A 14,675-nucleotide genomic window follows, 5' to 3' on the forward strand; every position below is an offset into this window, starting at 1 on the left:
ATATATATATATATATATATATATATATATATATATATATATATACAATGCAGTGTTCGAAGCCACTTGAAAGCGATGCATGTGTAATATACCATTCGTAAATGGGTCATTCCACGCCAACTGGCCCATTCTGGGCTCTCGACAAAAATCAATTTCTCTGAAAAAATCTTAGAAAATTACGCACATATAGGCATTAGTTCTACAGTATTTTCCCAAAATATTTTGAGTGCCAAAAGTTTTTCGGGCATGTGAGCGCCATTTGAACTTCCCGATATGGTAGAAGACCAGGTACGAAAGAAAATTTCGCTATAAATGGGCCGTTTCACGCATTGATTCGAAACCTGGTTTTTTGTGTTTTTAGAGCATCGCGCTTTTGTTATAGGACAGTTGCTTAGAGTAGCTTTATCTTTTTCACTCCTTAGCACGTAGGTAAAATTGAGTTAATTTCAGCGTTAATTGATGCTCTAAGAACACAAAAAAGCAAGTTTCGAATGGAAGCGTGAAACGGTCCATTTATAGCGAATTTTTCTTTCGTATCTGGTTGTCCACCATATCGAGACGTTTAAATGGCGCTCACGTGTCCGAAAATGTTTTGCCGCTCAAAATATTTTGGGAAAATACTGTAGAGCTAATGTCTATACGTGCGTAATTTTCTCAGATTGTTTTAGAGAAAATGATTTTTGTCGAGCGCCCCGGCTGGGACAGTTGGCGTGGAATGACCCAAATGTCTGAAGATCGTGCTTCCGAATGGGCGATGCAAGCAGCCAGCTCTTTAAAAAACGTCGTATTTGAATCGCACCGTTAGGACGATGTGAGGGAGCTTTGATGTGCTTTGATGTTTGTCTGGAACAAGGGTAACAGCCTCATCTCGTAACATCTAGGATGACCGCACACTGGAACATTATTTTTTTGGTAGCGGCCGAACCCCCTTTTTTGATCAACTTGATTTATTACTATTAATGCTCTTATTGCAGGCGTTCTAATGATTTACATAGACTCACTCGCGCAGACAACGTCAAAGTCAGATTGAATTAATTATTGTAAAAGAACGATAAATACCGTCAATCAGAGGTTACTGAAATAAATCAATTTCTGCATAAGGAATTGCGTCGTTAACAAACGAATACGTTTTGCTTGTACTCTTTAGGAGCACGCCGTGCCATTGCTGTAAAAGCGATCCTGCCATATTTCTCACTCACTACTGGTGATTTAGAAAGTATTGCGCAATAAAAAAAAAGAGAGCGAGCTAATTGCTGCTATTTTCTTTCAGTAACGATCATACTGTACAACAGTAAAAAAAGAGAGAGAGAGAGTCAGGTTGTGTAGAGGCGTGAATCTAATTACCGCAGGATGTAACAACGAGGAGGACGAAGCTCGCTAATGACATTTTAGCAGGTACATCGCATCACTGTAGCCCCCTTAAATTGCTTGGCTGGTCGTGACAGCCTGGCGTGAGTGCTCTGCAGTGATTCGGCTTTACTGCATAACTGCGTCTGAAAAACGTGATTCACTTCCGGCATTTTACATTGAATCTCGAGAAGAAGTTGCTTCAGTGAAAAAGTGCGCAACGAAGATGCTAATATTGCGTGACGCCGCAAGCATAATTCGGAAGGCTTGCCGCGCTAAAATTTATGTAGATTTTGAGTTTCGGGCGTGATCATTTGATAACGCGATTTACGAACGCGAGGTCAAAATAAAGAAATAAAGAAAGCACGCTAGATGAAACAGACTTTCCTGGCTATCTTTTTGGAATTGCTCGTGCAGCGAGCTCATTTTAAAGAAACCGTTTTTTTTTTAGCACTCTGGGTCTTTTTCTGGCGGCCGCTGTTGCTGTCTTGCTAAATAATACAGTCACACAATATGAAAAATGTACACCATCTCCCGCTAAAGGGGATCATGAGGCGATGCGAAGCCGGAGCACTTGGACGATCGCGTTCCGTTGGCGTTCATTGGGCATGCTACCGACCTCGCGTCGTGGAACGCGAAGAGGGACGCTACGCGCGTCGTATCTTCCATCTAGCCTGGCCGTTAATTCTCACAGGGCGAGCGGGGAACGTGGTCGACAGGCGGGCGAGAGGGGGCAGCGTAGGAGAGGAGAGAGAAGGGGAGGGGACGCGCATGCGCTCGAGCTCATCGCGGCGTTGCGCAGGAGAGAATTTCGGCATGTCTAGCCCGCGTTTCAGAGGAAGAGTGGAAAGGGGAGGGGAGAGGGGAAGTGGAGAAGGGGAGGGGAGAGGGTATGTGGAGATGGGAAGGGGAGAGGGTGAGTGGAGAGGGGGAGCGGAGAGGAGGTGTGTGGAGAGGGTATGCGCATGCGCAGTAAGGGCGGTCACGCCGCACACCACCACCACCACCACCACCGGATTGAGCTCCGCCTTAAGATACTTCGCATCTAAAAAAGGTTAATCATTAGGACAAACATCGACACAACATGCGTTCTAAGAAAAAAACAAAAAAAGAGTCCTTTGACACTTTTTTGCCAGGTATAAAGAACTCACATATATAGCTCTCTTTAACGATACATGTTAACTTTGTGAGAGTCGTGCGTCCCATGACCCTCCGATATAGAGTTAACGTGTCTCTTCAAAGATGTTATATAAGCGGCAAAAACGAATCAAAAGACTCCTTTCTTAGAGCGTAGCCGCAGTGCGGGTTACGAGAGCAGGGCGTTTCCCGTCATATTATTTCCCGTCTGCTTGCGCAAACAAGATACCTTTCGATACGTGAAAAGCAATCGCATACATGTTCACAAAACAAACATTAATGATAGTAATAATATCATGAAGCAACCGTTAGGTGCATTGAAGAAATAAGGAGAAAGACCAAAGATAACCAAAGATAAGTAAAAGGAGTGACAGAACGTAGGATACTGGAGTCCACATTGTCAATCAGCAAATTTCACCAGCTCATCGGCATGACAAAAACTAAATGGCCCATCGTTCGCGTGCCGACGTTCTTTTGCGAAAAACACGCTTTGAGAGCTCACAGACACAGAAAGTACGCCAGTGCTCACTCCGCCCGTCTGTCCCTGGGCATATCGGTCGTCTATTTATACAATGGAGGCAATGACAGGTGCTTCGCTTTGAGATGGGCGGCATGGTTCTGCAGACTTGGAAACAACCGAGATATACAGGTGGGTAAAGTGTTGGGCGTGGCAGTGGCGACAGGTACACGACTACTTTCATGCATATAACAAGGGAAGCTGTACATCGATTCAGCCGCTGAATGTTTCGGAAACGAGAATGAGGCCGCATAAGACAACGAGAGAAGACACGCATGGGCTTTTGCTCTCATTCGCTGAAGCAAACAATCGGTATGCCGCCCTATCATTATAGTCACGCTGATGACAAGTCGAACATTCCTAGTCGCTTTTCGATGCATCCCTGACGGTAATTAAACGAACGAGCCCAAGCGCTGGAAAGTGGGAAGAGCTAATACTAAGGCTGTTATCGATTTCCTTGTCAACGCAAAGACGAACAGTGGCCGATGTTTGCGTTTTTAGTTGACGGCGCGTGCTACCAAGCCACCGAAACAGTACGACAAACTGTTCTTTGAAATCCACCGCGACGCCCACGCATCCATTTGTTAGATTAAGCGAAGGCTGAAAACACAAACGAGATTAGTCGAAGCCGTGTTGAAGGCGTCAACTTTAAACGTAACCTAAAGATCCTAAAGTTCCTGAAGCACTTAAGGAAGCGAAGAGGACGTATTGTCAGTCGTATCTGAGCAAAATTATCTAGCAGCGGGCATGTTTGTGTTAACCGATGAACCTCCATCCAATTCTCATGTCGTGGAAAAACTAGCAAGTTTTCTATTCAAATGCAGGACGAACGGTGAGGAGAAGGAGAGAAAAGAGATTTCGGCGATCTCTCCGGCTTTGAACATATTTACTGTGGCAGCTGCATTTCAGCTCTACATGGTTTGCGTTAGCGTTTGTATTCTCATTGAAGACAGCTCGTTACACCAATGTGGGTAATTGGAAAAAGCAGCGCAAAATTCCGACAGGACACAAGACGAAGAAGAGACAATAGCGCTGTTGTCATCCCTTCGTCTTGCGTCTTGTCACAATTCTGCGCTGTTTTTTCCCAGTTTCAAGTTCCCCAGTTTCACGAACAAAATATCCCAAGCTTGAGCCCTAGCAAACCCTATGCGCGATTGACCAAGTCAAGATTTAAGCCGCGTGTTCACAAAAACGTCTTACGTTACAATGCTTTGCAAGAAATTGTTTCAAGCAATCCTGAAGCTGGTCACATCAGTAGCGAAGCCAGTTGGCCAGTGGCAGAGAGAACATACAAACGAAAGGCTTTGCAAATTTTGCCTCAGTTTCTTCTACGCTTGCATTGCGGAAATCCAGTATGGCATGGCCTCTCAAAATCGTGCCGCAACAAATGTATTTAAAAATTGCGTGCCACTTTGTTTCACTCACAATGTTTTTAGCCGTGAAGCCATGCTTGGATTACACGTGGTTTTCCGCTAACTACATGTGCCATAGACAAGTGTGGAAAGTAGGGTGGGTTGGTAAAGATGCATAATGATTGTTAAATACGACTCGAAAATACGAGGTCAAGGAAATGGTTGTACACATGGGGTTTATTTCTATAATCTCAGAAGTTGGTCCTGCGAAACAGTCTAGACCCAAGAGCGTCAGTCACTGCTTCGCGTCCGCGAAGCTGCTCGTCTTCGTCTTTTTCTGCGCCCACTGCATATGTCTTTATACCACACTACAGTACGAGTAACAGCGCCTATTTTGTTTATATTTTCTCTGTCCATGTTTTTCTTTAAACTCTGCTTTAAAATTACCGTGCAACTGTGTCATCATTGGAACGTCCTTTAATATGGTTCTACGCAATGTTTGCTTCCCGTGATTATTACTTTCACGTATGGACGCAATGTATGTGTGTGTGTGATCCATGTTTGAAGCTTGAGGCTTCATGTCATCATTTCAATGTAAGCCGCCTTTGAGGCGCTGACACTATTTTCCCGAATGGGTCAACGAGCGATTAACCGTGAACGACATGACATCTTGTGAAGAACTTCCACGTGATGCTAACTACTGCAGTGAACTAGAAGGGAACTATAGACCTACGCGTCGCGTCCCCCTCTAGCACTGCTGCGCACCAGGTGTCGCGAGCGTCGATTGCACATGAATCGTCTCTGACCACGGCAACACCAGCAGCTTCACTTCCACCGTTGCCGCTTCCGGGTAGTGAGCCCACTACCCCCATTCTAATTCATTGTTAGTAACAACGTAACCCGTCCCTTTTCACTATGCCACAGTGCACGCGCCCTTCCCCTAGCGGCAAAGTCGCGAAACACCTCTTGAGCACGGAGGCTCTCGTTCTGGTACTATGATTCTGGTACTCTCGTACTATGACCTATGAAAAATACAGACTGAAGTAACGTAGAGTACTGGGCGAGTTGGTATAGATTCATGTCGAAGCGAAGCGCGAGGAAAACAGGACACAGTAAGGAACACATAGGACAGCGCATGTCCTGTGTTTTCCTTACTGTGTCCTGTTTTCCTCGAGCTTCGCTTCGACATGAATCTATGAAAAATATCTACCGATGCCATAGACCTAAGAGTCCGTACGTTCACAACAATTTGTTGCAAATCACCCCATATGCAGTTGAGCAGGCTTCCAATTTTTCATGAAAGGGAAATCTTAAAAGAGAATGTTAGGTGCGGAGCGGTCGGTGTTTCATGCGAGATAGTTCAAAGAACAAGTAACTGAACGATAGCTGAGTGGTTAGTGCACTAAGGCGTAAAAGCGCATTGATGGAATGGCATGTGCTCAAAGCCCAGCGCAGGCATAGGGAAACTTTTAAAAAGGCTGTTACAATGGCGAAGCTGCATGGTTTCCGATGAGGTTCACTGACAATGACAAAACGTCGCCACTGTGGGTTTTCCACGGCGACAGCAGGCGGCGTCAAACCAGTTGTCCGGTTGGACGAGTAGAACGCACAGACCGGCACGCAAGGCAAACTCAATTTTCGAGCACTCAGCTGCCGTTGCTATAAAATAAGAAAATTAAGTTATGAAAAATTGTCGGGATATGATGTTGGCTTAAGGGCCCTAAATGCATTGCTCCATTCTGGTTACAAGAACAGCAGCTAGAAAACAACTCGGGCGCATTTTAGAGGCTCCGCTCACATTTTAAAGTTAATTTACCGGCACAGGGTGCGGGCTTGGCAGCCCTAAGAGTGTTACTTCATTTTAGCGGAAAAGAAAGTAGCGCGAATAGAACGGGCGCGTTTCGGAGGCCCCGCTCTGGAAGCCCCTTTAGTTGCAAGCGTGAATAGCACAATCAGCCTGCAGAAAAGTGTCTCTGGCTATCGAAAACGGCACAGGCTTGCATTCAATGTTTACCTCAGAAAAGGGCAGGAAGCACGGCAGTGTTCAATGAGGCAAGCAGTCTTGAAAGAACAACAGCGAAAGAGGGACAAATAATAAAGAAATAAAGGCCGCTTAAATGTGCGCGGAGGCCCTCGCAAATGTGCTTAGCTTGCGCCGCGAGAAGACTCACTTCCTTATCCGGCAAAGCTTGGAAACACCGTCGCTCAGTCGAGCCGCCTCACTCTCCGCGTTAACTTCGTGCGTCAGCCCCTCGGTGCTACTGTCGATAGCTTTGCTTTCTTCTATGCTCGCCCCAGTTTTCGAACCCCCCAACACCGTCTGACTTTCTCGAATGAGACACCAAGCTTCCATTCGAAACTCACAGTAGGGTACTCAACGATGTTATCACGCTAGTTGCTTTTTTTGCTTACTTTCTGCCAGATCACGAGAATTAAACCGAATTCTCAGCTAAACTAAAAAGCGCTCCAGCCATTACCACTTCTGACACTTCGGAATATCTTAACAGCTACATCAATAACTACATGAAACGTTAAGAAAAAAGGTCTACAGGAGAGTGCAGCTCTTCAATCTATGCTACCAAAAGCGAGACAAAAAAAAAAATAAGACCACCGTGGCCCCGCCACGGTGGTCTTGTGGTTATGGCGCTTGACTGCTCACCCGAAGGTCACGGGATCGAATCCCGGCCGCGGCGGCTGCATTTTCGATGGAGTCGGAAATGTTTAGGCCCGTGTGCTTAGATTTAGGTGCACGTTAAAGAACCCCAGGTGGTCGAAATTTCCGGAGGCCTCCAGTACGGCGTCTCTCATAATCATATCATGGTTTTGGGACGTTAAACCCCAGATATTATTATATACTATTATATTACAAATAAAGTCTGTGTCAATATTGTCAGCGACGTAAACCAGAATTATTTTTTAACACGAAAGTGTTTTATGCCGGGGTCTACCAAGTACATCCGTCACGGATATGACGTTGATAAAATGGACGCCAACGGGCGAGAAAGAAAAACTAAGAAAAAGATCCCCCGCTGAGAATCGAACCCACGATCTTGCGGCCGCGACGGCAAGCGCCCGACGCCCTACCGACTATGGACACGGCGCGAACGCGCCTCATATCTTTCACACATTCTCTTTCGCACGGTGCTCTCTGTTGGCGGTGTAGGTGGGCGGCGCGGAGCGGTGCGGGGCGGGGCGATGCCGCCGTCTGTGAGAGGTAAAAAGAAGTAATGCTTCACGATGGATACTTACTAGGGCTTACTCCGAGATTGCGCGCGATATCGGAGGTCATGGTTACAGCGTCTCGATACCAGCGAGGCACACTGGCCGCGCTGGCGTCGCCGATGCTCCCTAGTTACGTTGGTTGCATTCTTTCTTTGCCTTTCGCTTTGTGTTAGCGTGCGTCGGCTCATCGGAGTAGTGCAGCTTCCACATGCACCAACGGGATTTCTCCGCCGCCGAATGCTTCGATTGCGATAGCACCGACTAAGAAAACTGCTGCAATACGGTTGCAGAAAGGACGCAATTTCGACGGGCGAATGTCGTGCCTTGGTGGAGCGAGACTAGCGCCTGCGAGACAGAGCACAGCCGGACGCACGGGTTTGCGGCTCAGGCTACGAACCTCTACCTCCCGTGTTGCTGAAGCGTAGTGTGTGGTAGTGTATGCATGAGTGCAGGCGGTCGGTCACCCATTGCTAGAAAGCGCATACCGTGCCATTTGAACGACGCTTTGAAGAAGTGCATACCGGGTACCAATGTTGATTATGAGCTTGTTGATATCATCCTTACGCGGGATTCACAATTTGCTGTGTCCAAATATATGTTCACAACGTCAGCTACCACAACGGTTTAATCATGATCATAGGCGTTAGTCGTCGCGATAGAGACATGCTGTCAACATGGGTGCATCCACGTCAAAACGGTGCTGTAGCTGCCAAACATTGTACAAGCTCTCATGTATCACTGCACAATAAGCACTACTTCTGTGAAGACACGTTTCACTTTCGTGTTATACCGATATGACGGAGGGATCAGCCATGTTTTTTGAAGATAAAGGCAATACAGGAGCTCGATATCTTAGGACAGCTTATAATAACATGACAAGTGACTGCGCCGTGTCAGTAAATTACTCTGTATTAGTCAACACTCAACCTGGTGGGCCTCCTGTGAATACAGAGGCACGGCCGCTAACAGAGGACTCAGGTTGCAATTTTTTATGGTATCCCCGGAGATGTTAACCTGGTTTATCATCTGGCTTGCTACTGCAGCTGGGTGTCGGTGATGATGGCACATGTTAGTGTTTTTATTAAACATTCTGGCGAACTTTGACGCGTATGTACTTGATGAAAGCGCCACTTGAATAGTGGAATTTCTGTATTTCGCACATATTAGTTGTTCAGATAAATTTCACATCGGGTGCTTTTAACGTAAGTACAAACTGGTAGCGTCTACTGAGCTATTTTGGTGCTGTTCCTTGCTCATATTAACGCGACAGCGTTAAAGAGCTGCTGGTTTCCTAGAAATTGCGGTGTCGACGTCGGTGTCGCCGTCGTTGGTTGTGAGCGAAAAATCATCATCTTCTTCTTGATCGAAAAATCGAGAAAGATGCAAATAAAATTAATAATAAGAAACCTCGGCCTGAGTGAGAATCGAACCCAGGCCGTCTGCGTGGCAAGCAGGTGATCTACCACAGAGCCACGCTATTGCTTGAAACCGCTTTGAAGAAAAAAAAACACTATATGAATGTCATGTGGCGGAAGGAGTCCCTTTAACGTATGTACTATTGCGTGGCAGAAGCGTAGAATCGCGCAAGGCGTGAAAACATGTGAATTGCGCAACGAGTGGGTGTTTTAAAGGCCCACCCATTACAAAGCGCTCAGACATATGTAATCATCATCAGCTGCAAAAGCATCAACAAAGTGAGCAGCTGTGTAGCTTCGCGTGTCGCCTTACGGACGCGTAGTGGGCCCTTCGCTGATTCGCAAAAGGAAGAATTATGGCGTAGTGCGCACTTAGCAAATGTACTTGCAGTTGACATTCTAGAATAGTTTGAAACAGACAATGTTCCGCGCACAGTCGTTCGTTTCCATACGGCACGGTTGAGGCATGCACCGAGAACTGAAGCTAGGCTAGCAATTGAGAAGGCGATGCGCACGGGGCCCGATTACGCAATCGCGTTGTACTCTTGCAGACGAAGTTCATGCGTACCCCAAGGTTTTTTAGACGGTTGCTCTTCGTGCAATGTGCATACGTATCTATATAAAGAAAAAAAAAGGGGCCGGTGCGACTTTTCATCTAGGCATTGTGATACCGCCGGCTGTAACGTAGCCTACCTTCCTATAGGTGTGGAACTATGAAAAAAACAAAGCACCTAGAAAATGGGCCAGTGGACAATCGTTATAATTGTGGTGTCATTTCGTGTACTAATAGTCGTCTTTGCAAACTGTTAAGACAAAGCGCAGATATTTTAGTAAAAGTCAGGAACAGCCAGCTGGCAGTGGAAAAACAGAGCAACAACGCAAGTTTTTAAGCTGAAGCCAAGCTTTTTAGTTACAGTAATTGCAAGAAGACACCTCTCACTGTCCATTAATAATGCACTCCCAGTCTATAAGTTCGAAACGCGCCCTTGTTTTTGTTTTTCACTGTGACCGGCCTTGTTTTCACCGGCTAAAACTGTTAGGGGTGTTATCGCTCAGTGCAAGCCACGCCTTGGTTGGAACTTTCTGAAGTATTTTCGGGGATTTTAATCTACTTAAACACGCGTTTGGGGACGACGCAGCGAGCAATGGAAAGGAAAATGAGAGGTTAACCCTTAAGGGACAAGAAGAGAGCAGAATGGGTCAGGGATCAAACGGGTGTTAAGGACATCTTAGTCGAAATGAAGAAGAAGAAATGGACATGGGTGGGGCATGTAGCGCGTAGGCAAGATAACCGCTGGTCAATTAGAGTAAGTGACTGGATTTCAAGAGAAGGCAAACGCGCAAGGGGGAGACAGAAAGTTGGGTGGGCAGATGAGACTAAGAAGTTTGCGGGTATAACGCGGCGGCAGAAAGCGCAGTACCGGGTTGATTGGCGGAACATGGGAGAGGCCTTCGTCCTGCAGTGGGCGTAGTCAGCAGGAGGATGATGATGTTGATGACGATGAAACACGCGTGATGAATCACAGCGCAACTACCGAAACGAAGACGATAAGAAGGAGAAACAGCGCCTTGTTAGTCCTTCATATCGTCCTCGTGTTGGTAGTTGCGCCGTGGTTCCCCATGAATCACCAACTTACCCAAGTTTTCACGTTACCAAATTAAACTCGTGACACGAACGGTAGATTAGTACATTCCTGAACGAACGCGAGCAGCAAAGATTGTGGTGAAATTTGCCGTGCCTCGCGTATAAACAACCGAAGCGTAACGTACGTAAACCGTATAATTGTTGTAGTACTGTTAGCGCCCTGTACTTTACTACACTCGGGGACAACTTTCTGTGGCAATGAAGGGAAAGCTACAGGGGCGGAGCGTCTGCACGTGTACTGCTACGCGAAGTAGTCCAGTTTGGCGCGCGTCTCGTAATGCCGTGGAAAGTGATGGCTAGCGTTGCATTTCGACGCAAACGCTGCTTAGCGTCTAAGGTACGGATAAAAGGCTCGACTTTTTCACGCACGCAAAAACGCAAAGTGAGAACGTATAACGTTCCGTCTCAAAAAGCTACATGTAGAAAATGAAGGAGTATTTTATATATCTCGCGCAGAAAATACGGACGCAATTGTGGGACTACACTCATTAGCGGTAGGATACGTGCATTGTGGCTCTGTAGCTTTCCCTTCATTGCCAAGAAAAGTTGTCCCCGAGTATAGGCACAGCTTCGTTCACCTAGCAGAGTTTGTTCTTTATATTACGCTGTCGTATCATTCACCGTCACAGCACCAAGACAACATCAATAAAAAAGAAAGTCTACAGCGCCACGCATCCTTTTGAATTATTGTTGCACCCGCACTTTGGCCCATCCAATCTCCGTGCTTTAGTGTTCGAGCCGTCAAGCGTTGTTGATAAATAAAAGAGCTGTCTGCGCTCGCGAAGGAGCTTTCCGGACATAGCGCCCGACTTTCCTAGGAAAGTGGTAGGCCTAAGCTCCGTAATCTCTACGTTAGCGTTGAAATATTGCGTAGGTTTCTGTGATTACTTCCTGCAGCAGATCGGGTCTGTTCGTAATCTCCCTCAAAGCGCCAAAAATTCCGGTAAGAACGATGGGATGTTTGGTCGCTTTGTAGCGCCAGTGGTGCAACCTCAAATTACGTTTCCAAACGTCACGGGCAGCAACAACGCGTCTTACATTAGTTTTTTTTAAGAGCAAAGAGAGAGAGAGAGAGAGAGAGAGAGAGAAGGAATACAAGAAAGGCAGGGAGGTTAACTAAAAAAGTTTAAATCGAACGAACTCTCAGGTAGCGGCTTTTTTTATTTATGTGGTGTTTAAAATATGTTGGCCCCGACCACTCATTTGACATGAAATTAAAAATAGCTGGAACTACAGGCACATATGAAATCGTACTTAAGATCTTGCAGTATAAAGCAAACAATGAGTTTTTTTAGAAACAAGCCCTAGGAAAACAAAATTGGCCGCCGTCCCGCCCTGCGATCGTGCGTCTAACGAAGCTGTATCAAACACTACACATGCTGATAAGGGAGGGGGGGGGGAATGGAGTATGTTTTATTATTACTTTAGAGTAATGGTAGAGACTGTTGCTTTTTAGTCGCTGTGGTAGACCGTGGTTGGTTCCGCAACCACTTTCAACAACACAAATTTGTTCCTTTCTTCGAGCGTTCTATTCACGCTGTTCTTCTGGTGTCTTTAATTTCCGTGGTTTACCTAAGGCAGTCCTAGAATGAACTGAAAGAGTTGCCAGACGGTCTCCTTTTTATTTATGAAAGCGGGAAACACACGCTCGGAGAAAGAAGGGCCCTTTGACGTCATTCGAAGCCTTCGTTTGAAGTGTAAAGCAGCTACAACCTAATCCTCACCGGGAACGCGTGGGAGGGTGTTTCCGTTGTTCACAGGTGCCTTATCATCTATCATGAGGTGTTGATGCTTGTTTTGTGATTTATTTTTATTGAACCGAATAAATAATTACTGTTTCTAACTGATGTATTTTCAAAACAACGGACAGCACGCTAGGTGCGCTGTGGAACTGGTGGGAATGGCAATCAAACTCTTCCGCGTTATGCCTGTTGCGGCATCGGGCGATATCCGCCACACCGGCAGCTGCGAAACACGCAACGCTCAGTTTGGCCACGGAGGTGAGTTCGACACAATGATGTCAACGAATAAAAGAAAAATTGTAAGCGCTTACCAACCATCGCCTTCCGCGTCATCGGGCGGTAGCGTTTTGTCTGGGCCTTCGGAGCCATCCTCGCGTTGCGCGGGGCTCAGCGACGCACTTTCAATTTACAATAGCGTGTCCGGATACAGCACTACATGCAGGGCATTGCTACGTCGCAAGATCTCGCGCGTAAGGTTTTTTGGGTCACCAAGACTCATTGTGTGCACTACTCAGGGAGGAAGGAGTGGCACTACACGACAAACCAAGGGACCGTCTGCTAGGCGACGCACGTGGTTCGTCGTAGCCATGGTTGTAACGCCGCCAAAAAGAGCGATGGCAAGGCACTATGTGAAGGGCACCATGAGGCAAGACTGCCGGTATGTCTCTATAAGAGGCGCGCGGTGATTGGAAGCGGCCCTTGACTTCAGCAGGAGAGTGAAATGCGAAAGGGAAAACTTCTTGTCGTCGTCTGCTCGAGTTTTGAACTTCGAAGACTAATAACATCAGTTTCGTGCACCAATTATCGTAATTTTTTTTGCGTTTGTCTCAGCATTCATTACTACACGCATTCCAGCGTTAAACAAGACAGTCGCAAAAGCGTCGCAGGGCCCCTTTAAGGGGCCCCTAAACCACCCAGAGGTCCAAATTTAGTTGTGACGTTGCAGTTGTGCAAGAGTCTAGAGCGAACGCGTTCGTCGGCTCGTCTGTTCACCTCTCCGAATGATCTTCCTCAGCGTCCGAGGTGAAAACGCAAGGAGCACGCGCATCTGCCAGCAGAGGAGCACGCGAGCGTCTGTTGGTGGTTTAGAGGCCCTTTAACCTGGCGTTTTGCGTTTAAGCAGCGCCTCCTCTATGTTGGTTTAAGCCACGAAATATTCCGACCAACTAGAGGTATACAGCTTCGCCACATAACAATAAAATCCCCACAAATGCCAATAACCCGGACGCGGAGTGTGTTGACACATAACGCGAAATGAGTGAGTCAAGTTGAATACACACAGTGTCGGCTTTCACGCTGTAAAGCGAACATCTCTTGAAGGTGCGAATGAGTGTTATACAAGGTAACGTATTGCGTACATACATTCGTCCTTATTTGAATCCGTTGCAACGTGAGAGTACCCAGGAGATGCATAAACTGGGCCGCTATATGAAAAAATAGAAAATTTGGAGAAGCTGTTGCACATTGTCTTCCATTCTATTAAGTGGTCCTTGCTGACTAAATAGATTGATAAGCCGATACTGTGCGTTGAGGTTTTATTTATTTTATGACGAAAAGAGGCCGCGTCACTAGCACCTTTCATCGGAAAACTCCGGTGTTGCTTAAGCCGGGGCATTATATTGCCTCTCAAATGTCCCAAGAATTTAGGTGATCTATATCGAAGAAAAACAAAATGGTTAACTTTGATCGCTTTACGAATGTTTCGTGTTCAGTGATTGATAAAGTCAAAAGTTTTACAGACAGCTTGTTTGAACGTGCCGCCACATACACGCACACACACACACACACAAAAACGAAAAACAAAAATATCTGTTCTCTGCAACACACGCGGCCTAAGTGCACTTACAACAAAATTTTAGCGCTCGCATTCACTACACTGCAAAAACTGTCCTTTAGATTCCTTCAGATCCACGAACAAGATCTACGTAGAACTTACAGATGGCTCTCATTATATGGAAATAGGGAGTACATATTCGTAACTGCCAACGGACATATTGCTTTATTTTCATTTAGGGAGAGAGTGTTCTAGAGTCCTAAAGAAAAAGAAAGTCCTAAAAGTCCTAAAGTCGAAAAGTCTTAAAGTTGACTGCGCTGTTAAGTTATTTTCCAACCAAAGACCGTCACGTGGCTACTTTTCTTGCGATAGCAATTATATCGGCACTCTCGACGGGTTTTTGTCGTCGCCGTCATGTTCAGTATAAAGTCCAAATTGATAACATCCCACCGCGCATCGTAGGTTCTACCCGTGAGTAAAAGCTCGCGAGCAGCGGCGACGATAGCGGCTGATGCAGAGATCAA

The sequence above is a fragment of the Rhipicephalus sanguineus genome, chromosome 5 (assembly GCF_013339695.2).
Source record: "Rhipicephalus sanguineus isolate Rsan-2018 chromosome 5, BIME_Rsan_1.4, whole genome shotgun sequence".
Taxonomy (NCBI): Eukaryota; Metazoa; Arthropoda; class Arachnida; order Ixodida; family Ixodidae; genus Rhipicephalus; species Rhipicephalus sanguineus.